At 45.0% G+C, this 21,732-nt stretch overlaps 1 protein-coding gene and 1 long non-coding RNA gene across 19 annotated transcripts in view; one reads left to right on the top strand and one right to left on the bottom strand.

Moving 5' to 3' along the window:
* The window catches only part of ESRRG (estrogen related receptor gamma), a 408,187-nt gene that overhangs the window by 366,675 nt on the left and 19,780 nt on the right, over positions 1–21,732 (bottom strand). For 6 of the 18 annotated variants that reach the window (XM_055725760.1, XM_055725761.1, XM_055725755.1 and 3 more), the window contains exon 1: positions 20,687–20,828. The exons of 10 other annotated variants lie outside the window; for them this stretch is intronic. The gene's annotated coding sequence lies outside the window, so the exon portion shown is untranslated. Of the gene's footprint in view, positions 1–20,686; positions 20,829–21,372; positions 21,395–21,527; positions 21,676–21,732 lie in introns of those variants that run through there. 2 more of the 18 variants (XM_055725776.1, XM_055725763.1) reach the window with 2 other exon arrangements.
* On the top strand, positions 20,952–21,494 carry LOC129737267 (uncharacterized). Its single transcript, XR_008734958.1, has 2 exons — positions 20,952–21,152; positions 21,379–21,494. It is a non-coding gene; the product is annotated as an uncharacterized LOC129737267 (long non-coding RNA).

Consider the following 21,732-nt stretch of genomic DNA (forward strand, 5'->3'; position numbering starts at 1 on the left):
ATCAGCAGAGAAGAGGGCTCTGCTGCAGCCATTACATTGCACGGCAGGGGAGACCCTCCTGTGAGGGTGACAGTTTGGAAGTTCTACCCTAGAGGTTATGTTTTTAAGTAGCAGGTATACTAATACAGTTGTAAATACACATCTGTGGGGCTCTGAAGCTACCCGTTAGTCTCCTGTCCCTGTTTAGAGAGGACACTCAGCAGAATGGGACAGAGAGCACCTCCCAGGACGCTGAAGAAGTACCAGCTACATGGACAGTCACAAGACAGCATGTACCTGTCACCTCCCCACAGCAACGCACCAAGAGGGTCAGTGCTCGTCTACAGGCGTCCAAAACACTAGCTGGTGTTCACGGTTCAATGCATTCGCTATTTATGCACCTCCTTATTGCACCAGTAGCTGCTGTATGCTTTACCACCCGATAACATGTGATTAAGCTTGAAAAAAAAGAGGCTGAAGGAAAGAGCCAGCGTGCAAGAACAAAAGGCTCTCCTGGCAGTTTCACACTCTATTCATGTAACACACAAACCAGAAAATAATACAGACTAAAGCCTACTGTCTGACTAAGCAGCCTAAATAACACCTAGCTCTTTTATAATGCTTTTCATCCAGAAATCTCAAGGTATTTCACAAAGGTGTGCAGACTGGTGAAAAGCCAGAACGCAGCCAACCCACTCCCTGACTCCCAGGCATTTGCTCTTTCCATTAGACGAAATCAGGGCCTCCAGGTATGAGCACACTTCTGTTATAGTTGACATGGAAAGATGCATACATGCAGCAAAGGAATAGTTTTTCCTTAATTTTCTATACACTGATTGCTTTTAAAACCTTGTTTCAAACACCCTGCGTTTGAAAATAATAGCTCAAAGTGCACCTATGCTACTCTAGCTACTACTACATGTATAATACTTCGTGTAAGATGTAAACCTTTCACAGTAGGAAAGCAGACAATAATCAAACTATAAATGCCTCTTCTCGAAACTTTTATTCTTTTCCATGTATAAAGGAAAAAGTAGGTTTTAGCAATCGTCAAGACAAAACAAAAATGATTATGAAGAAACAAAGAGAAAACCATGAAGAGTTTGCTAGAAATAGGAAGAAGTCAATACTTTCCTCCAAAAGAGACAAGCTTGCAGAAATTATCACAGAAGTAGGGTTTCACAACAAAATTCAAATGGCCAACACGGAGCAAATAAAGATTTGGAAAGCTTGAAGTGTTACTTTCAGTATAACCTGTCAAAACCAGTATGGAGAGCAACATGAGTCAGTCAATGAAACACACCAACATTCACCTGCAGTCTCCAATCAGAAAACTGCTCTGCCAACAAGCAAGTTTTGATTCTCGCTAACAAAAGTGGGAATCCACCAGTAACACCTCAAAAGACAGTAGATAAATTCCAGTTTCTACACCTATAAAACCACATTTCTGATTTTTGAGTCTTTGTTGAACAAATGCTATTTAGCATACATCAATGCCCATGGGCTTCTGAACAAAGGAGAGAGGCCAATATAAATTGTGTATGAAAAAGAACAGGTCAATATTTCTTGCATTGGTTTTCTTTTATAAGGTTTTCAATGAAAATAGTATTGTTCAGAACAAAAAGTAAAAAAATCTACCCACATTTTATCTCCATTCTCTCCAGTTACAACTGCTGGCGAACGACTGAGTTTGCGCAAACTCAGTTCAAAGGAGACATAAATAGCATCTTTTTAAGCTGACGATTTTCACCACAGGCCATCTAAAACAGGTGTTAAGAGTGGCCCTAAAACAGATCCCCTCTGCGTTCACCTAAGTTCGTTCATTTTTGGTTTGCTCCATTTTAATGTATGTATACAACCTGTGTTTTCAGCTTGTCTTTTCAGCCCACTCCTGTCCTCCGCACTCCCAATCTGTCAGCCAGGCTCCAGGGACAGGAATTAAAAATGACCACGTTTAAAAACTCTACCTCCCTGTGTAACAGACTTTATAGAAGCAGAAAGACTAAAAAGCTGAAAAGTTCCCCACGGTCTTTGCCTATTAAAGCCCACAGCTTGCCAACAGCAGGCCACGTTTTAATGTCAGAGAACAGCGCACTGGCTTGCATTTCCGTGCGATGGGAAGTGCTGGGGTAATCCTGCCTCCTTACATTCCAGATCACACCGTTTGTGGAGAAAGTCAGCAACACTGGGATGCTCAAAACCACCCTGTAGTATTACATGGAAGACGCAAGACGCTTGCTGAGAAATAGTGCTGACACCAGAATACGGTTGATTCAGCACAAGTGATAAAAGCTTATTTTTGGTTGGCTCAGGCAGTATTTGATTAAAATAGGATTAAATATTAAAATGCTTAAAAATCATATTATACCCATCCCACTGGGCTGCATCGTTCCCCATCTTACAATATTTTCCACCACTAAAAAGAAAGGGCCAAGTTTCTGTTCATCAAAAGAGCAAAGAGGCAGGGAAATGCAAGGAAGTTGAAGGAAGGATTCCCTCAACTGGCAAACAAACAGAAGCCTTCTGCTATTTCCCACTGAGAAGTAACAGTATCTGGGCTATAGATATGTTTGTCAAACATATCTATAGCAGGGATAATTAAGTTAGTGCAGCAAACTAGGTGCATGCTTTGAAGTGTTCATGCAGTTGCTATACTAACCTTTCTTTCACCTGGTAGGTTAAGCTCACCATCTCCTCACACATATTTGCAGGCTTGTGACCTATCCTCTGTCCTCATTATCACATCGTTTCTGATAGCTGAACGTGTTGGAAATGATATTCAAAGGTTTTGTTATAAATAAGGGAGACTAACAGAAGCCTAAATACAGACTTCTGTCAGGGAGGAATAACCACCTGTTATTTCTTATGGCTCCTTTCTGTCAAGGAATTCGCGTACTTTACAAACAAATATTCTTACAAGGTAGGTATTGCTGGTGTTCCTTTTTTGAGGCTTCCTATGATTAGCACCCAAAATCTTGATCCTCAGGTTCCTAAAACCGGGGAAAAAACCATCCTTGCCCTACTTTGCAAAAAGCCCCACAGACATTTCTGTTTCTGTGCCGGCATCACTCAAAATAACAGGGTCAAAATATAAAATAGAAAGCTTTAAAACACCTGTCTTTGGCATTATTTTTTTATTCCGTAATATTACTAGCAGTGATACCCTTCCTGTAAAGATCAAACCTAACGCAATGGCAAGGATTCTGTTGAATTCTGCACTGGGGTTTCTGTCCTCGGTGAGAAGAGCACCGCAGGAGAGCACAGCATCTATGACAATATGGAGACTTGATTCCCACTGATCTCAGTGAAGCCAAGGCTTTATCCCCTATGCTTTTCCATACACCTGGAAAATGAGTTCATATGCAAAGATCCTCACTTAACTACATCTTCCTATAAATCAGGGTGCTCTGCTGCCTGTTCTTCACCCAACTCAGTAGGGGCCTATCGCCAGTCTCACCTTTTCTACACTAGGTTTCTATGGCAAAAAAATATTATTGCTTTTACTTAAATCAGTGTATTTCTAACTGGGGTAGTACTCTGCACACCCGAGACCACGATGGGTAGTCCAGTGGACTGGATTGACATATACACTCCTGAATTTCACCCCACACAGGAGTAATTGGCATTTACGTCTGAGCAAGGGACACAATTATGATAAAGACAGCAGATGCCCTTGTGCCACCTCTATTACACAATTTCTACGCATCCCATCAGAGAGACCTGCGCTTTGGGTATTTATGGATCTGAGAAATCCTAGTGCAGACATGAGCACCCTTGACAGGGCCAGACACTGCTCTAGCTGTCCTTGTAGTGTCCGTCCTGTGGGAACATACGGGCTTTTTTTTTTTCTTTTCCAGCAACATCAGCCAGACACATACATTTTAACCTGTGCACTTGGCAAAATAGAAAAAACACCCTCTTGCTGCATTCCGTTATTGTTGTACCTTTGCCTGTATTTCCAAGTTAAGCCTTAGTTACGGTTATTGTTCCCAGTACTTCATTTTGCAGGATGCTATCTGGCTGGCTGAAGTCATGTCTCCATTTTATTATGAGGGCAAAACCATCTCACCTGTAGTCCTTTACCCATACCCATAAAACCAACCCATTAAAATGCCATAAGAGAGTCAAGCAGCAGGCTTACCTCCTGTACCTCTACTGCTTTCAGAGAGACAAAGCAAATAAGCAGGACGAGGCGCAGATGCTTGCCCTGAAAATAAGAGCTCCCATTTTACGCAGGCTCCCAGCCCACCTTGACAGCGGCACGTCACCGGCACAGGCGTGGAGCCTGCAGCCGACAGGCAGCCGGGGACCCCCGCGCGTGGAGCTGCTGCCAGGATCAGGAAGCGATGGCGAGCAAGGGAGACCAAACTTCCTCCTATGTGCAAACTCAAGATTCAATTTTCTGCAAGGTTACCCCCAATAATTAAAAGGTTCTGTAATTTACCCTTAGAAGCTAGTCATGATGGGATCCATCAGAATCGATCTGTTATCTTCTACCTCCACATGTACCGTGCGTGTGCATATCGTATGTAATATGGTTTACCAGATGAATGCTGGCAATATTTTCCACTAATTGCAGGAGCTACTAAACTGAACCTTAACTAAAATTAAGTTGACTATTAAAAGCTCAATGAGTAACCCAGCAAACGGAAGCACTGTATACAGGATTTAGCAAGCACGCAAGTGATCTGGCAGCCACCAAGGCACAGTATTTGCTGAACTTCCTATACCTAAAATTGGTTCCATACAGTAGTTGTACATTCATTACGTATGATGACTTAACACTCTCAATACCAGCTCCCTCCTGCAACTGGCCAGCAATGGGTTTCTTTGTATCCCCTCACTGTGCTAAACCTAATTTGTTCTGGGTTTTATCGCTCTGTATAACATGTTAGTGTCTTCATGGAAGTCCAGGAGCAGATCTTCTGCAGTAAAAGAGGTAAAGCAGCAAGACAGGAACGCTTACAAGACTGCCCCTAACAAATTTTATGGAACTGTTTGTCCTTGAAATGCCGCAGTGAGATTATGTGACAAATAATTCAGAAGTACAAATGAAATTATGAAAGATGTGCTTAGGAGCCAATGTTTGTATGTATTAACATACCAAAATAAATGTATAATAACTCAAGCATGCTATTCTGAATACACAAAGTTAGCGGATTGAAAGTTACAGGTTAATCTATAACATATACTCTCCATTAAAATAACAGGTCTCCCTGTATCAGTTTTAAAAATAGATGAATAATATTCTCAGCTATTACGATGTTATTATCATAGACAGTCCTACAAATTTTAGCCACCTCAATATAAACACAACCAGGTTTGGTAAGGAACACACATAGTACTTGTTATCACATGTTCAGTTTATTCTCTATATATAGGCTTTTTATGACTGCAGTTTCTAAATTGTCAAAGAGTATATTTTTTTGTGTGTTTGTATAGTTTCTAGGCTATACCTCTACACAAATATGTTTTATGTCCTGCATTGTTGTTTTCAGGATTGTAGGCATATACATAAATCAAAAGCAGCAATAAATAACATTACGGTTGCATGCAGTCTAGCTGTCTCTGACAAATTAGAAAACCAGGAATTCCCTGAGAAAAAGTTGGGGCGGGGGGGGCAGGGTGGGGGTGGGGGGAAGAAAAATCCTGTTATCTATTAATGTGGAGAAAAGGTGCAGGCAAATGCCTGTACAACTTTTGCATAAAAAGAGGGAATGATTCAGGAGAAAATCTAACAGATTTCCTAAATACTGCCCCCATTAAAAAAAATTCCAATATTTTAAAAAATAGAAGGTCAAAGTGAACGTATGCAAGTTATGTGAAAGAGTTAAAGTTATTGATGAAAGACTATTTGCTGATAAGGATGCATCTATTTGAAATAGGATAGCATTTGGGACTACTCGAACAAAAGTCTACAGAAAACTGATAAATCAAGGAACTGAGCGGGATTTAAACAAACAACAGACATGGCTGAGAACACACAAAATGTCACGAGTACAGCTGAGAAATAAGTGATGGCACAGGACCACTTACTCAGCTACTAACAAGACATTATTTGCTTTCGCCTCTGCAGAGCGAGACAGCTATCAGTCCAGCCGCAGGTCCAGAAATTCTTGAGTCTGAAGCCCTAAAAAAGTTATTATTATTCCTGGGTGCGCACACAGAACACCCCAGTAAGTCTGACTTTCAAAAAACCATCCACCATATATCAGAGTCACGTAAAACCCTAAGTGACTTCTTGCAGAAAAGAGTTCTTCCCCTGCAAAAGTGCTTCCCCCCAAAACTTACAGGTTACAAAACACAAGGGCCTGCATTTTCCAAGAAAACTAGAAGAGTTTTCCAGAAGCAATACTAATTTCACATCCCAGCACTGAATTTGCAGGTGCTCTGCCCATGCGATGGAGCCCTCAGTGTCAGTGCCCCCTTGTGCAGTGTCAGCAAACCCATGAGTGGCCATTGCCAAGCAGGGACCAGTCCAACACTGCCAGGAGGAGATGACAGAGGGCACACTTATCTGAAGTTCCACTTCTTCCCTAGGACTTACGTGTTTAAGCAGTGATACTCAAATTTCTCAGTTTTGCTATCTTTTTTCAAGGTTCCCAGGCTGCTTCTGAAAGCAACCTACTGGAGGGTCCTTTCCTTCAAGGACACAGCTGGAGAAAGTGTGATACACCACACACAGAAATCCCCCGTTTTGCAAGAGCAGCTCGCGCTTTCTGATGTCTGTCGGGACACGGGGGGAAAGATGGGAGCAAAGAGGCTCAACCTTGTCAGGATGGAAGTGCTTGAGAACATCCAAAGCAGATCTGTGGCCACCCGGGAAAGCTGGATATTGAAAATGTAGGCACTCACACAGGTTAGGCAACTTCTAAGGTTAGGTGGCAGTTCAGTGGGGATATTGAGGATCTCAGTTTGGGCTTTCAATGCCTAAATCCCACTTAAGTCCCACTTAAGGCATCTAATCCTTTTGTGGATCTGGGCCTAAAGCCTTGCCAGAAAGAAGAGAGTCTATGCATGCAAAAGCTGATGGTCAGTGACAGTCTGGTTCTGTTAAAACTCAAATACACAGAGAACGACCTTATTTTGTACAAAGGAATAATGCAGAATAATCAAAGACGTGTTCTAGTCACGGAAAGTTAATGGAAAGTTAATGCAGCTGATACAGATCACAGTCCTGTCTTTAGACCCCATGACCGTTTTGCTGACCTGGAGAACATTATAATGCATAAATCACAGGTCTTCAATAGCCCAGGGGAAGAAGTACATTTGGAAATGTTCAAAAGACAAAACGACTATAGGAGTCCTCAAAAAAATTTCACTTACCCACACCAGCTAAGTGGTAAAACTAGAAAAGAGCAGAAATTTACAAAATGCTGTAATGCTTACATAAAGTTAATAATTCAAAGAACAATATTCTGTCATTCAGTGACCAACTAGTTTGCCATGCTCCATGAAATTAAGTCGTTTCAGTCCAGCTCCCGACAGCCAGGAGTTTACCTGACAACAGCTACTGGTTGGTTTCTCACTTACCTGCAGTGCTGTTGGCTGCCTCAACCATGAAGTGTGAGTAGACCAGTGGATACCAGTTTACCCTGCATTCCCTACACCTGGTACCTCCATATCAGGACTGCTTTTTTTTTTTTTTTTTTTTTTAAAGATGCCTGTACTTACACCATTAGTTGTACTAGTTGTAGTAGACAAAAGTAGTCTTTGCATAAAAGTAGTAGATTAGAACTACAATAATAAAACACAACTTTTTGTTATTATCCTATATTACTGTCTTTACAAGGGAGACATCATTAATTATTACTAATTATTTTAATGTCAAATATTTCTGCCGGTCCCTAAGTATGCACTGCAACATTTATTTGCCTAGCTGCACACACTGAAATTTCTCGATGGGTAAAACACTAAGGTCTCCGTTTTGGGGATCCCAATACATCTTCACAGAGCTCAGCTTCAAATGTGAATACTAGCCTAAGCCTCCTGCAGCTGCCCGTTAACCAGCACCTGAACTTTATAAACTGGGAGAGAAAAAAGGGGACTTGACTTGCCTCCCAGTTCTTCCTGTCTGCAGATGGGCCAAGAGTTCTGACAGCCCATCCACTAACTCCTGCAAGTTCTGCGTTATAAAACCAGTATTTGATGTAAAATACAGGAGAGCAGACAAGCACATATGTCACAGACTGTAAAGATGCTGAAGATACTTTGAGCAAAGGAAAATTGCCGGTTGTCCCACACCAGTGAAGTCCATGGGACCACACTGCGCTTCTTCCTTCCCAAACACTGCATTCTCTCTCCAACTTGAAAAGTGGTTTCTTCTGCCAGCAATGATTCAAACGCCCCCCACCTGGTTTTCAAGGGTTGTAGGAATTACTAACACTTCGTAAGGAGCCTCATGGTAAGGAGTCCAGCGCAGTTTCCCCAATTTACTTAGGTATTGGTCTGAAGTCTCCCTGTGCTTCCACCTGCATTTTGTTTTCAGTTCTGGATTCGTCCCAGGATATGTACGCAAAGTCAAGGCAGTACCTTTTCTGTCCAGTCACCTCCTCCCTTCTGGCAAAATGTAAATATTCTCATAGGTCTGATTTACAGGAGTAACCCAATACACTCTTTAACACTGACACAGAGAAGCAACAGAAAATATTCTGCAATTTAGCATATTTTTTCCAAATATTCCTGTTTAAGTGCTTTCCTTTTACTTCTCAAAAATGTTTATTTTCAGCAGAAGTGAGTCTATTTTTGCCTGCTGTTAATCTATGTATAAGCCAAATCTTACCTTCCCGACTCACGCAAGCAGTCACCCCCTCCGTCTGGCAAGGCAGCTCAGGAGAATGGGGAAAGCAGGATTTGCCCTGTATCTACCTATGCATTTCAGTTGCAACCTGCGCTTGACAGAGACTGGTCAGCTGTAACAGACTGATGAGAAATTGTTTGAAATACTTCTGGTTGAAAACCATATAAATCATAATTACTGATAAAGCAACACAGATGTATGTGACGTGTGAAATACAGAAATAACCAAAGGTCCAGTCTAGGACGCTTATAATCTAAGTTTTCCAGATAATATAAATGTTATGTCAAGTAAATACACAAAACAGTAAGTCAGTATACTGCAAGGTGACAGTGCTGTCTACAGAACAGTAAGGGTTAATTTTTTTTTGGAGAGGTGTAGGGGGCCATGAAAGTTGTGAATTTAGATTCATGCTGATCTGAATCGTTATATTACATAACGCAAAGTTATTTTTGTTTGCATTTCTTACTGACTACTATTCCCACTCCAGGTTCCTCCTTGCAAAGCACAGGCACAGCAGGGAAGTAGCACCCAGGAAGAAATGAAGGGAGAAAGAAACATCAGTGGAATGCAGCAGGCTTAGGGGAGAGACCCATTTACGCAGAGAAAGTGCTTAAGCAGGGACATTTGTGCCTGCATCTACATGTACGTAGAAAGGTTTGGTGAGCGCATGCCCAGGGAGGAGGATTTGGTTATGGTTAGAATTTGTGAGTGACAGCCATGTGACAGCTGGGAGTCAGCAAAGATTTTGTAGGGATGGAAATTCCTGAGATAGGACACACGACTGCTCATGCGATCTGCATGTGCCTATCATCATGGTATATTATAATAGCTGACACTATGGTTTACCAGTTTTCCAAAAGAGAGGCTATAAATTAGGAAGAGGATTTGAGGAACAGTGGATGAGAAATGAAAGTCATAACATTTAAAAACGAAGGGATAACTGTGACTTGTTTTCATGTTATCAAAACAAGCAAAAAAAAAAATCACCAACCAAACCACACGCCACTAGTAAAACTTGCATTTCCATTATTTATCTTCAGTGACAGGTTATTATTTCCTTAGAATATATTTTTTTTTTTTTTCCTCACTAACTTGTCTCGAAAGGCCTCAATCCTACACTTACACTTAATTTTAAGTATGTGAATAATCCCACTGATTAGAGCTATTCCTACATTTTCAGGACCAGGGCCCAAGTCACAACGTGCAGTTAAGCAGAGGCATTGCCAAAGAACTGCTTCATTTTCCCTTCTGGGGGTCTTAGACAAACACGAAGCCAGTGGAGATGTGCAATTTAAATCAAACCTGAAAAACCAAACTACTTTCCCTTTAACACTGAATTCAAGCTGATACAGTATCACATGACCTTTACCGTAATTTCTATTAAAATCATTTCATGTCTGGTTGCTTCTGCTATCCTGGCTCATTTGTATTGTTTACAACAAGTCATTGCTCTCGACAGTTAGTGGTGGCTGAATCCATGGTTACCAGTTTTTACATTCACTGGTTAAATGGAATGCAGCTCTTTGGTGGGGTTTCATGGAGAAAGCTCTTAAGAAACCACAATCCAGCTATCAATCAGGCTAACCTGGGAGAAATTAATCTGATAAACAGAAGTATCGCTGTGTATGAAAAATTTATTGAAAGGGAGCTCAAGGCTGTTATTAGTTGCCGTCGCAAAAGTGGACATGTTCGGATCAGACTTAGTGCACGGAAGACTTAGGTTATGTGGTCTATGTCTGACATTCATCCATGTTGTGCCTTCTCTGGCACTCACTGCTAATAAAACTATACTGTTTAAGGCTTTAAGGAAAAAAAAATAAATCTCAAACACTTATTTTACCAGAAATGTGCTCGGAATATAAATAGTGCTTAAATACAGGTTTAACCAGACTGCAGTCCCGGCAAAGTAACTTAAACAGACACAGACAAGATAGTAAAACACAAAATAGACAGCCTTGAGTAGAATTCAATTAAGACAAAAAACACCCCAAACAGTGCAACATTGTTAACGACTAAATTAAGCCTGCAAACAAATATATTTTATTGCTACCTAAGAACAATACACACTAATTCCATTTGCCCTGTTATTTATAGTTTGGCATAGGGTGGGGTTGCCAAATCAAAAAGCAAAGCAAAAACTTATTTGCAAGATGGACCCCCGAATCCTTTAAAATGCCTAAAAACATAAGAAAAGTTCTCTACAGTTTGATGGCTACAATAATTGTCCCACAAGCTACACGAGAGCAACAAATAGTTAAATCAAACATATTACTACTAGCTCATCTACTGCAAAGTCACTGTATCAGAAGCCCGAATTGATTTGTTTCCTTAGAACAAATTGAAAATGAATGTAACATAACATCTGAAAAGAAAAAAAATCCCTCCTGCCCTGCTAATCGGATATCGTATAATGGTTGATTGCAGCTTTGCACCGTGCTATTGTTGCCTATATCATACATACTTACAGGTTCTGGGTTCTTCCAAGAGTTTGGTGCAGTTTCAAGGACAAATGTCTTAAGGAAGTCTTTCTACTGTGCAGCAGTGATCCTAGCTCTGATCTCATTACATGAGCAAAGTGCTACAGCTGACAATATAAAGGAAACTTCCTGCGTGACGAAGAAATCTTGGAAAGTCTCAGGGTTAAAAAGGCTGCTTAAATGTGCTGCTTGATTTGCTCCCTAGTTGTGTATACACAGTAGCAGCTGATCTCTGTTTGCAGCCCTGCAGAAAGAAACCTTTGCTGAAAACCAATGGCATCACATTTCAGTGGAGCTACTGCCAGGCTCTGGAGAGCAAAGCAACCTTTGACAACTTCACCCAGTCCGAATCGCCGGCATTTGCTGCATGTCCTGCAGGACTTCTGAAACTGCGTCTTTGCTGTATAATTTTTATTGACGCTGCTCTGAAACCCTGCATGCAGGCGGTCGTGAGACAAGCAGAAGTCTCCCTGGCTGTAATGGGAGGGTTTGACTGTGTCAGGACTGTGAGCTGCAGAATTCACCACAACGTATTTTGCTTTGTCTTGATTGTGGCATTTGCAGATAAGAAGCTGTTAGATAGGCTCAAAAGCGTTTTCTGCCTTAGAATTGTTAAATTAAGTGCAACAGGCATCCTGTTTATCCTAAATTCATCCCGAGCCTGCCTTGCATCAGTCACACACTTCTCAGCACCTTTTTTTTTGTTGGGTTTTTTTTTCCCCCCTGATACAGAGTACAGGCCAAAAGACTTTGGGATGGGAAGGGGGCCAGTTCTTTTGTTTCATATCTTACGTAGAGCCTTTTAGCATGGTCCCTGATGGACTACAACTGTGGAGCACAACATCCCTGCTTTGGTTAAGTTTGGTATTCTGACCAAAGTCCCAGTGTAACTCCAAATATCTGTTGGTGCCCCCTTGGCTCCTGCCTCAGCCCTCCACAACCAGCCAGAGGTGGGCAGAACCTGCACCACCTTCTGCGGTTCTTACCACCATCCAAGTAAACTAATAAGACCAGAAAAGCAACATTTAAAAACAATGCCTCTGCTAGCTCTATTTCAGCTCTTAAACTGGGAAGCAATACTCCAAACGCATCCTCACATTTGAAGTTAAAAGATTATCAATAATTAATTCGGAGTTAGTTGTTTCACGATTTAGCCCAGGGTGATTCTCCAAAGAGTAACTGGGACCGTACATTCCCTCGGCACACGATCAGAGCGTGACCGTAGAGCTTGCACACTGCTTCCCAAACAGGCCCTACTTCTCTCTCCAGGATATTGAGCAAACCTCAGAAACAAAATTCAGAAGAGTCCCTTTTAAAAGTGCACCATTGCAAAGTTTGGTTAGGAGGAGTTGAGGGTTTTTTTCCTGGCCATCGTAAGACTGATTATTCACCACCCTCGTTTCCCCCTCAGGCGCTATGACTATTCTAGCTACTAGTATACTGAGTGTTATTTCTTTAATATTTTGAACTTTATTCCGAAGGGCAGAAACCAAAACTGACAGTACATCACAACAGCATGCTCTATGATTCAAACAGCAAAATAATTGAGATCCTGTGCATACACAACACCCAAGTGTGCATACACGTTGCACACGTGCATGCACACTCGCTCACAAGCGCAGACAAGTATGAGGGTTTGTGGCCCAATTTCCAGCTAAAAAAAAAGTAAAAACAAGCAAAATCTGATTAGGAAAACATGAAAATTATTTTTGATGAAAGGTCAGCCCCATTTATAGCAGGGTAACCACACTGACTCAACACGCACTTCCACCCAAATTTGCCTCCCTCCTTTGGCAGAAGGTGCCTGTCCACCCCTGAGCTGTGTCACACCAGGGAAATGGGAGCCTGTGGTGGCACCGGCAGGATTCCTCTGGCTTCTCCCTGGAGAGACAGCACAAGGGTTGGGCTCACTGCCTGGCTGCGTCACCTCTGACACCTCACCTCAACTTCCCATGCCTAAACTGGCACCATCCCATGTCATGCATGTTGCAAAAGCGCAGCACAGCGTCTGTGCCTCCGTTGCTCAAGCTGCAAGGCAGGATGGCGCGTCAGGGAAAGGTAAAGGACTAAAACCTGAGGCTGTGCATCCAGCTGTGCCATAAGAAGGGCCGTGACCTTGGCCCGCCTGCTCCCGGTGCCCAGCCTGCTGCCCGGGCTCCACACACCTTGCTCACACCCCTTGACCACTCTTTTGACTATAATATGGCAGGAAAGGTTGTGGGTTTTTTTCTGTTAGAAATTCAGCACAGAGTAAAACAAGCTCTTTTTGCCAGGTGGAACTCAAGGAGCTAATTCAACACAAGTAAAAAAAAAAAAAAAATCCCTGTGGAAACAGGGATTTCAGTGAACAAAGTTTGCTCCGCAGGAGCCTCTAAACACCCCAGAGCCTGCACAGAAAGGCCGAGGCTTCCGAAGGCAGCAAGAGAGCAGCAATCTGACCGCATTCAGCAGTGCTGGTCCTACCCCACGGAGCACAGCCAGCACATGTCAAGGCTGGAGGACATCCACTCTTGAGTTAGACCCCACTTCTCCTACCTCTCCTCTATAACCCCATCCCATCCGTCACAGCTGGGTCAATACAGCTCTAAGGACACAGCCCCTTCAGCTGCCCTCTTTTTTAAAAGTATACACAGGTCCAATTGTGGGACATGCAGGAATTGCCAAATCTTTCTCCTCACAGTCTTCCCAGCTATACCTCAACCTGCGACACTCTGTCTGCCTTGGGCTCTCCCTTCAGATTTCCTCATCGCATTTTGTTTTCACAGCACTGTGTCCAGCAGGGAGCATTAGTGACAATTCAAAGCCCATTTTCCAACCTCCAGAGGACAAGGTGAAGTAGCCTGGCTACGCAGGAGAGACCGCAAAAACTGTTTGGAGAGGACAAGGGAGCAATAGCTAGGCGAGAAGTGAAGAAGGGGAAGCCGACCCTGAGCTTACGTGATATCAGAGCTGCATGTCTCCATCCCACCTCTCCCCATCCCCAGCGGAAAGGATGGCTCTTGGGAACGAACCTCACTGCCTGCTCTTCCAAAGCCTAAACTAGCACTGGTGCCAAGATCAGCCATGCCTTGCCTTCCTGACATCCATCAGTTGTAACAATTTAGAAAGCTTCTTGTGGGTCTTACAATTCAAAGACATCACCAAGAGGCAGTCATTTAAGGCTAATACTACAAACAAGTAGAACAGAGCAAATTCTCAGTTTTAGCATCAATCTCAGGATATTTGTTTTATATTTTTAAACCCTGTTTCCAGAAGCCATGTAATAAGAGACCAGCTTTCTCTTTTAAAAAGAGATTTCTAGCTCTTGTGATAAAGGAGTGATTGAAGGTAACTGCAATAAAACCAAAGTCCAGCAGAAGCACAGTGACACTTCCAGAAGTCGCACCTTTTAGCTAGTCTCAACATTTTCAATAAGCAGTATCGGTTTTAATTAGCAGTCTCTGAAGCCAACAGGAGTACCCAGAGTAATGAGGAGCTACACCTGAAAGCACCTGGAAGGCCAGACCCCAAGAAATACATCCTACCTGTTTTATTCAGACACTGAGGGTTTTGCTTACATACTAAGACCGAAACACTAGACCTGTGTGATCTCAGGACAGATCCTGAACATGTCCTATCCCCTGTCTATTCATGTACATATTAACTGTGACTTCTGGATCTTCTTTGCAGCATTTTAATGCATTTGGATCCTCATCAACATATGGAATACCTTTCTCATCCTCACACACTGGGTGGCTACGCTCTCCTCATTTAAATTCCTCCATAAAAGTCACTTCTCCCTTTTTATCTGTTAAGACTTTAAACCAAAACTAACACAATCCTCAAGAAACTCATATGCCTAAGCTAGTTGTTGCTCCCATTAGCAGCTCTGCACTACCTGATCATTCACGACTCTCCTTCCTGTATTTCCTATGCTCACGCTTTGTGCTATGTGTACAACCAAAACTGTTTGTTTTTTTCATACTGTTGTCTTTTATCTGCTCTCTACAGTATCCAGCATATTTTGAAACCAATATAGGTGATAATATAGATGTAAATATCGCCATGGAGGCATCACAATAAATTTGACGTTTGGAATAATTCATTCAAGGTGTCTAGATCCAATTTAAATTCCTTCCAAATTTTAAACCAAGGCTTCATAACCAGATGAACTTAAACGAAGGTGTACGACTTCATGCTACACTGGTAATCCACCCTAACTAGGAAATAAATTTTCAGTGATTAAGTTGAATTGTTCATACAAAACGCCAGCTTCAGCTTTTCACCCATACAAAATAGCTTGGAAAATATATACTGCATGTGTTTATTATAGCTACAGTTGCTATGAACATCTATAACTCTCCAACAATTTCTTTGATTTATGTTCAAAAACATACAGGGCATGAAATGATGCCTGCAACCTTACATTTCCCTCAAGAACATTGTGGGGAGAAGATATATTCCAAAACATCATGTTAGATTCCTTGTTATGTCTCCTTTTTAAAATAAATGTATGATAATCAATTACACATGCTTCAAAGCAACTGCCACTAGATTCCCCAACAGAAAAGCTGTTTGAGAAAAGTTCCATTTTCTTTCCCCTAATGGTTGAGTTATAATAAGAGATCTTGCTCAGATATTAAAGGAAAAAAATTGTATTATAAAGGATAGGCCCTGCTCAACTTGTATATGCACGCGCAGGTTTGTGCTTGCCTAGACTTGACTTAGAACAAGGTTTTCAGAGAAGTAACATCTCCGCTGATCAACATGCTAACAAAAGCGAGTGTGTGTGAAGATCTTGCACCTAATCTCCTTGTCATATATGCTTGTAGTAATCCAACTGATGTCAAGAGAACGACACAGATGATAAGTTAATGTATCAGGCTCGACTCTCCTTTCAACCTCAATATGCAAAACATTCATTTAAGAAGTCCACCCAGCTGTAGCTTCCACTAGAAACAGAAACCTGCAGATGTTTATAGGAATATCAATTAAGCTGAATGGGAGCTCTGCCATTAACGCTGGCGCACGCGAGATTGGACTTTGCAGAACTGCCTGAACTCCGCACAGAGGCCAAAGTGCACATTCTCTCCAAGGTACTGGGGCTGACGGGTTATACGCCGTTAACAGGTGAGCATAATACGGGTGATAGCTCCAGGACCGCAAGGCTCTGGCACAGGGTCAAGGGCAGCATCCCTGGGCAGCACCCCTGCCCACAGTGGGGAGACCCGAGTGGCTGGGAACGCGTGCAGTGCCCGGCACAGAAAAGGTTGGGATCTTTTGCCTCCCCTGCAGCCAGGTCATTTGTGCTGCCTGCACCCCAGGCAGGGGGCTCCTGTTCCCTTGGGTTACACTGCAAACCAGAGAGCTGGCAAACAGTGTAAAAAACTGGACTGGATGGGACGAGCCCCTCTAAGGAAGGGGGTTTACCTACCGGCAATGAGTTTCAAGCAGATATGGAGTAAGCTGGATCTGAGAGCAGTTTCAGATAAAACATAGCCCTGTTCATCCCTGCAAGCATGCAAAATTTGGGTGCCAAATCTGGAACCAGAAATGAATTCACTTCTTCCACCTGCATTTTTTCCCCGTCTTCCTCTGAATCAAACCCTGAGAGAACGAATATTCACAGGAGAGGAACTACTGGCTTGCACCCTCTTTGGATGCCAGCACTATTTTATCTGTTACTAATGAAGCCTTGGAGGAGGAGGGGAGATTGCTGGACGCGCGTGCCTATTGCCCGCGCAGACCCAGCAAGATAGCATCAACAGTTGTTCTCCTATTTTCACAGTGGGAAATAAGCAGGTACTAGCTGTGTAGGAATAATCAGGAGGAATCTAGGTCAAAATCAAAGCAAGACTGCTCTGTCCGTTTCACGAAACACACATGCAAACACAATACCCACGTAAAAACAATAAATAAAAAAAAGCAATCTTAAGATTGCTAAACAAACCTGCAAACACTGGCCTACCTTGAGCAAAAGACACTACTCCTTTCCTGTGACTTTTGACAAGGCATTCAAAATCAATATAAAATTGCAATATTAGGAAATTTTATAATCGTTATTTCAAAAAGGCAGACTTGAAAGGGTCTCTTGTTCATGGGTAAATCTTCAGTTAGTTTTTCTAGTACCGGTGGTTCAATCGAAAGATTCGCCAACTGCCCCCTGGAGAAAACTGAAGATCTGCATTTAAATGGAGATATAGTATTTCCAAATGCACGGTACCTGCAAGGCAGATACTGTCAAGGTTTCTCAGTGAGTGGATCTCAAATTGTATTAGGTACATTTCAGTGCTGGAACTATCCCCGTTTTGTAGGACTGGGGCTATTTCCATATAATTTTTCTGTATCCATGCTTTGTAATATTTGTCCTGATAAGTCAAAATTAAACCCCCACCCACAACAATGCCCTCTCTCACATACCAACAACAAGGAATTACAACCTCAGGTATAATTTTCTGATATGGACGATGAAGACCATATTAGATAGCTTGACTAGAAATCTTAAATAATTGAAAACTCTGATGACTTAATAGAGTAGTAAGCTTGGTTTACAATGCAGCCAATTTAGAGCCATAAAAACACTGTGTAAAATTTTTATCTTGTGGTTGACCATTACGTATCCTATTTATTATTCCAAAGTATTTCAACAGCATTTTTCTTCATCAATGTGGCTGCTGGCATTTAGCACCCACTCACTAAATGCACATGATTTTCCTGGAACAGCTTTAGGAAAAGAAAACAAAAAATTAGCAGATCACTACAAAACTGTTCCTTGTTACAATATGCATCTTTTCACATTTTGATTTGAACCGGCTTCATGTGCTGCAAAATACGCTCGAAACAGCCAAGCCTTAAATATAATAAATCAAACCATACACATGAAATTAACAAGACTGGTGTAACTACTGATCCTGACACATCAGAGAACCAAAAAAAAATCAAACCTCATGAATACTTTGTTGCTAATGTACACGAGTTCAAAGAGCAACGTTCCTCTTAGGAAAACATCTTCATTTTCATATCAGAAAATCACCCTAACCTTCCAGAAAAGTTTTTGTGAGTATGCAAGAAAAGCAGGGAGAAGGTCTAGAGCGCAAAAGACACTCGTGACAGGTTTCAGACACGCAGGCATTAGACCAGGCAGCCTCTCACTGAAATTCAGGTTGCAATTGAAATGTCCCTGTAAACAAGGTTACTGCGAACGGCCCAAGATATCCTCAGCAACACCTTCACCAGGAGCCCTTCAGCTGTCTACTTAGTTTGTTATACCTTATCTCACAGCCCTGACATCCTAATGCTGATTCAAATTCAGGATTCAAAATGAAAGATGAAATATCTCTAAGATCACTTAATATTGAAATACCGTTGCAGTAATAAGTGGTGCCAGGCTCGAGATAGGGATATAGTACTCTAGTGGCAACCTTTTAATTTCTGACAAAATACTGTGGAATAACTGTGATACTGCACACGCAGTTAACGCAATCGATTTGTTTTCCTTATTTTGATAATGAGCACGCTGAAAGTCGCCTTTACCTTCTCCTGCCCCCAGCACATTTTAAACCGTAAAGTCCTCTAGAAAGAGACCTGCCACATTCCCGCACAGACATGGAACCCCTCACACTACAGACCCCCCCTCCCCAGCAGGCAGAACCACGGCTACCCTGATGCTCTCAAGGCAAGGAAAACCATAACCATGCAAGCCACTTTGTCATTCGAAGTCTTTGGCTATTTTCAGTGGAAATGCAACATACACACCATGTATAGTCGAACGTAGGTTATATCGTAAACTACTCCCGTCCTGCGAGCGATGGTAGGTATGCTCTGCTGGGACATTTGGTTCTCTGAAATAAACCAGGGGTGTAACGCCAAAATACATCAGGCAAGTTTTACACTTGGTGTTTGAGAGACGGTGGCTAATAAATGCTTAAAAACTTCGGTGGTTTTATACAAAGGGCATTCAGGTCTCCCTCCCGGCCACAAATGATGATAGGCTGAAGTGTGTGGGGGGTGAGTGGGGGTGTCATCTGTTTTTTGGTTGGGTTATGTTTGCTGTTTGTCTCCTTAATAGTAATGAAAAGATCGGGGGGTGGGGGGGGGGGGAATTACAGGAGAGCAACCCAGGCTGCTCAGTGCCTGCCTTCCCACACTACCATTCACCTTCATTTTCCTCTCCTTCCTATTCTACTCATTTTTACATGCCTCCCCCATTATTTAGTCATCTCCGACATGCATCCCTTTCTCCTTCGCTATCACGAGAACCGTATTAACCAGACCAAGCGCTCCGAGCGCTTCCCCTGCAGCACTTCAAAAGCCTACCTGCAGACCCCCGCTCCCTCGCAGCATTAATGCGCGGGGACAAATACCAAATGAAAAGGAGAGCAACCTCCCGGCGGCCGGGTCCCACGCAGCCACCGCCCCCCCCCCCCCGCCCCAGCACTTCGCCAAAGCCCCTCACGGCCGGAGCCGGGCGGGAGAGGCACCCGGGGGAACCCGCAGCAGCGTGGACTTTCCACACTTCCCCTCGCCCCTCCTGACCCGGGGGGCGACCGGCCCCGCGCCCTTTGTGTGTGCGACTGCGTGTGCGTGTCCCCCGCGGGCCCCGGGCCCGGGCGCGGGCGGAGCGAGGCGCGTCCCGGCCACGCCGCCGCTCCCGCCGGCCGGGGACAGCGGCACGGCAGCCCCGGCGCCCCGCTGCCCCCCGCCCGGCGCGCAGGGCTCCCGCCGGGCCTGCTCGGCTCCCACCCACCGCTCGCAGGAGCGTTTCAAGAAGGAGAGAGCGGCGGGGGGAGGGACGGCCCCCGCACCCCCCCCGGCCTCTCCTCGCCGCCGGGGCGGGCGGGCCCCGCCGCTGCCCGGGCCGCGCCGCAGCCGGGACACTTCGGGGCTCCCCGGGGGGGGCTCCCCGGGGGCGGCGGGGCAGCTGCCGCGGGCGGGCACACGCGGCCCGGCACCGGCTTCCAGAGTCCGGTCCCCCTTCCCCGCTCGCAGCCACCCCGGGACCCCGGCCCCAAACTCTTGTTGGCTAAAGCCTCCTCACTTCCCCGCCGCTCCCGGCCCCGGCACGGGGGGAAACGGGGGCAAAACCTGCTGGGGCAGGATCTGTCAGCAGGAAAAAAAAAAAATAAAATCATTCTCCCTTCCCCCCTCCTCCTACCCCGGCCAGTAATTTGAAATAATTGAAACCAAGGGACAAGAACCACTAGACCCCGGGTGGCCGGTGCTGTTGTGCGGCTTTTTACGAAGCTCTTTTTTTTTTTTTTTTTTTTTTTTTTGGGGGGGGTGGGTAATGACTCTGAGCAAGTGCAATTGGCAAGGTCTAAAGGGGGGGGGGGGGGGGGGGGGGGGGGGGGGGGAGCGCTTCTGGCAGCGGCTCGTCTCCACGCAAAAACATGCCCCGCTGCAATGTCAGCCGGCAGCGGTGCGGGGTGGGGAGGGGGGGGGCCCGCTTTACCTGGTCAGCTCAGAACCGCAGGCAGGTTAATCAGGTGAGTCGTCGGGGATTTTAAAGAAGCCGAAGCCGGTTTCTTTGCTAGGAAAGTCTACAACACCATGCAGGGACATTGCAAAATCTTTACACACGCCTCCTTTAACTGGGCTCCCGCGACCTCCGCCGGCGAGGGGGGAGCCGCCGGCGGGCGGCAGGCCGCGCGGCGCCGCGGCGGCGGGGGCGGGGGGCGCGAGGGGCGGCGGCGGCGGCGGGAGCGGCCCGGCGGGCGGCGAGCGGCGGCGGGCGGGCGGCGGCGGCCCCGGGCCCCGCGGCCCCGGGCCCGGCGGCGTTCCCGGGCCTCCCTGCCGCCTTGGTAGCGCCGGTCCGCACTCGGCCTGACCCGGGACGTCACGCCGCCTGTCTGTTTTCTCAATGATAACTTGGCAGGAGAAGGGGGAAGCGGCCGGGTTTTTCCTGGGCTCGTTACCGGGTACGTGCACGTTTCTTTTTGCATGCGGGTTTTTAGGGTTTTTTTTTTTTTGGTTTTTTTTTTTAAAGCGAAATAATAAAAAGCCGGGACAGGAAATCCGGGGCGCGGCGGGGGCTGCCGCCCGCGATGGTGGCGGCCGCTCGCCGGCGGGCGCGGGGGGAGCGGCGCGGCGCGGCCGAGGGGCGCAGGCATGCGTTCATCTTTGTGTCTTTCATTTTACCTTCAGGGTGACATTCAGTGCCGGGCGAGCCTCGCCGGTCACCGCCAAGTCCCACCTGGAAAAAAAAACCAACACCAAACCAAAAAAAAAAAAAAAAAAAAAAAAGACACCCCCCCCCCACCCTTCAAAAGAAAAAGCCACCCCACCCCAAGTACCGAAAAACGGGGGGCGGGAGGGGGGTGCCACCCCCTGGATGCGGGCGGCCGAGTCCTCCGGCGGCGGACGGGACACCTCGCCCAGGGGACGCGGGGACACACACAGGCACGCACACGCCGCCAGCCGCCAGCAGGCCATTTGCCGAGCCACGGCGAGGGGGGGGGAGGGAGGCGGGGGGGGGGGGGGGGGGGCGCCACCACCAAA

The sequence above is a fragment of the Falco cherrug genome, chromosome 13 (assembly GCF_023634085.1).
Source record: "Falco cherrug isolate bFalChe1 chromosome 13, bFalChe1.pri, whole genome shotgun sequence".
NCBI classification, from domain to species: domain Eukaryota; kingdom Metazoa; phylum Chordata; class Aves; order Falconiformes; family Falconidae; genus Falco; species Falco cherrug.